Genomic DNA, 3,691 nt, shown 5'->3' on the forward strand with positions numbered 1-3,691 from the left:
TGTGTTGCTGACAATTACCTGAAAGAGAAGTTGGGGTGCTTTGCTGGGCTGGAAAAAGTTTAGCTACATCAGAAAGCAGGTCTAATTAAGCAAGTTTATTCAATATGTATAAAAGGCTAAGTTGACTCACGCATGCATGATACATATAAAGCTCTCGCTGGCACCAATTGCACGCATGTGTTTCCATCTGTCATTGTCGATCCTGAATTTGGTTGACACTTCTATGATAGAGAAAGGGCAAATAGCAATATTAAAATATTTCTTCTAATTAATTTCCTTTCGGTGTGCATGAATCCATGCACCGGGCCACTAGTAATAAATAAATAACTAACATAACCTTGGGTGAGGATTTTTTTTAAAAAAAAATGTCTTCATGCTAACTGGTTGGCACTGATCAAGAGTTTTTGTCCAGAAGGATATCCTCTAGGGAGGCTCTCCAACCCGGGGCAGCTGTTCATTCCTCCCTGGAGAGGCTGCCTTTCCTACTTCCTCCAACCTCATCGCCCTCAAACACAAGGTCATCTTTTCTGAGATGCTTCTTGTAGCCTGGATGGATTGGTCATTTGTGTGAAAACTTTATTTATCAGCGGGGACTCTCTTTACCAATATACGTATATATCAGCCTAGCCATTTGTGGAGAGTATGGGGAAAGGGAGGAAAGACTCCCCCAAATGCCCTCCATGATCTCTTCAGTTCTTACCCCTGATGCACACCTGTAGGCAGCACATCTGCTTTCACTGAGTCTGTTTTGCTGAAGTCAAAGCCTGCAAGCACTACTGGTATTTCCTCTTTGCCCAGAGGGGCGAGGGTACCTAGTACGAAACTTCCCTACCAGAGAAGGAAGATGACTCAGGCCCTAAGCTTGTCACAGTAATCAGGTTTAGAATTGAATGATTGCATTAAAGGGATTAAAAATCATTTCCATTTCCCTGATTTAATATCTTCTATTAACTTAATAGAAATCTTGGTCAGAGAAATCAACCAGGAATACAATGTCATTTGCTAATGAAAAAAATGCATCAAAATAACAAGAAGGTTATGATCCAGCTGAGTGTATGTATAAAGCTCCCTGCACAGTGTAGGAATACTGTGAACAGATGAAGGAAGGAAGGGAGAGAGGGAGAAAATAAAGAAAAAAAAATAACTCAAGAGGATGTGTGAGCCATCATAACAATTGATTTATGCAGCTAAAATTATGCCTCACTTAATTCATCCCTTTAGTGAGAGTGAATTGCAATGTAATATCCTAGAAGTGTTATGTCCCCGGACTATCTTGATTCTATGGCTTTCACGTGGATGTATCCTGGTAGGCCTGTTTATACATGTGGAGTTTGATTGATGGCCCAAGGAGCATGGTGACTGAGTTCAGAGTTTCCTTACTAAGAAAATGCCAACCGACCATGTACCTTGGTCCCAAACCTGTGGACCCTGGACACAGAGAGGAGCATATTAAATTTGGAAGGTGATCTTTAGAAACTAGAGTATATAGCCCTGAAACTAGCATACTTTGTTTTCTTCTGAAGAAACAGTAGGTTTGGGGGGAGAAGTGGTCTGAGAATTTTTACATAGAGTTTCAGCTAGCTTCTGGAGATGTTAAGACCTAAATGCAAGAGTTTTATTCCAAAACTATAAACAACTTCAGTGGCCTCCAAATTTTGGATCTTGGTTTCTTCTTTATGCTTAAATATTTGTTGAGTTATTTCTACTATATGTAAGACACAATGCTGTGGGTTCCAGGGACAAGAAAAAAAAAATAAAGCAGAGACCTTCATCTCCAAAGGGAGTGTGGGAGACAAAACTGAAGTACAAGGAAGAAAACAGTATTTGGGGTAATTGGTGGAGGGCAGAGATGTAGAGTGATGGCTGAACATGACTTAGCAAGCCAAATGTTCCAGATTAGAACCCAGATAGAAGAAGCTTTAAATATTATCTCAGTATTTGGTTGTTAATGGAGTGTTTTTCAGATACCAGGCTGAATAGAAGTTTGAGTCGCGAGGTGAATTTAAAAATCCATTCCAGTAGATCCAAGGTGGTGGCAGAGTTGGTAGATGTTACACTCCCTTCCTCCCAGGACCACACTGGAATTACAGCTAAACCATAGAACAATCAACCAGAATAACCAACTGTAGGTAGCTGAAGAGAAGTCTTTTAACCAAGGATTAACAGAAGAAGCCACACCGAGACTGGTAAGAAGGGCACGGGTGCAAAAAGGGCTGGCCCTGTGCCCATGGGTGGCAGCTGAGATTCTGGGATATCTCAGCTGCCAAGATTCCCCCTGAGAAGTGTGGGGTCTCAACCCCACTCTGGGCTCCCAGCCCAGAGCAACAGGGCTGGGAAGAGACACCCACATCACCTCTGGCTGTGAAAATCAGTGGGGATTCTGTCCACCTGGGAGAGATGTGAGTCCATCTCTGGAGACACAGACCCCTCTTAAAGGGCCAACACAGAAAATCCCATTCACAGTCACTTATCCTGGACTCTAGTGGAGGAAGAGCAGAGCACACTAGAATCCTGTGAGGAAGGACTGGGGTTTGTGGCTCTGGGGAGAGAGCTACAGGGACAGTCGACAGAATCCTAAGCTGAATTCTTCACCCGCTCCACAGACACCATCTTCCTTGGGTGGAGCACTCCCCTCCATACAGCATCAGTCTGGGGCCACGATTTTCAACTGGTGTGGCACACTGGTGTGCCGCAAGAATTTTTAAAACATGCAATACTGACTATTCAGTCAAGGGCACTGACCTCTTTTCCCTTAGATTGTCAAATGACAACAGCCAACACAACAATAAGCATCCAGTGTGAATGAATCAAAATTATATCTATTTTTTTATCACATTGGCAAAAAATATCATATGGTTTTCGTGTGCCACAGAACATTAGTAATTCATTTCTGCATGCCAAGAGATGAAAAAGGTTGAAAATTACTGACCTGAAAGAATGCAATAGCCCCACCCTCTGGTGAGGATTTTAAAAACTAGCACACTAGATCAGAGGTATTTAATTGATACCTTCAGAGTATTTCACCCCAAAGCAGCAGAATATACATTCTTTTAATGGGCACATGGAACATTCTTTGGAATAGACCACATTTTATGACACGAAACAAGTATCAATAAATGTAAGAAGACTGAAATCATATCAAGCAGATGAGTGGATAAAAGAGCAGTGGTACTTTACACAATGGACTATTACTCAGCCATTAAAAAGAAGGAAATCCTACCTTTTGCAACAGCAAGAATGGACCTGGAGAGTATTATGCTAAGTGAAGTAAGCCAGTCAGAGAAAAACAAGTACCATATGATTTCACTTATATGTGGAACCTAATGAACAAAATAAACTAACAAACAAAATGGAAACAGAATCAAAGAGACAGAGAACAGACTGACAGCTGTCAGAGGAGGAGGTAGGGGGTGCTGGATGAAGAAGGTAAAGGGATTAAGCTAAAAAACAACAACTCATAGTCACAGACAACATTGTGATGACTATCAGAGGGAAAGGGGATGTAGGGGGAGGTAGAAGAGGATAAGGGGAGAGTAAATGGTGATGGAAGGAGACTGGACTTGGGGTGATGAACACAGAATACAATATACAGGTGGTGTATTATAGAATGTACCTGAAACCTATTTAATTTTATTAACCAACTAGAGGCCCGGTGCACAAAACTTTGTGAACTTGCGGGAAGCGGGGGTCC

This window comes from Myotis davidii, unplaced genomic scaffold (genome assembly GCF_000327345.1).
Source record: "Myotis davidii unplaced genomic scaffold, ASM32734v1 scaffold71, whole genome shotgun sequence".
Taxonomy (NCBI): Eukaryota; Metazoa; Chordata; class Mammalia; order Chiroptera; family Vespertilionidae; genus Myotis; species Myotis davidii.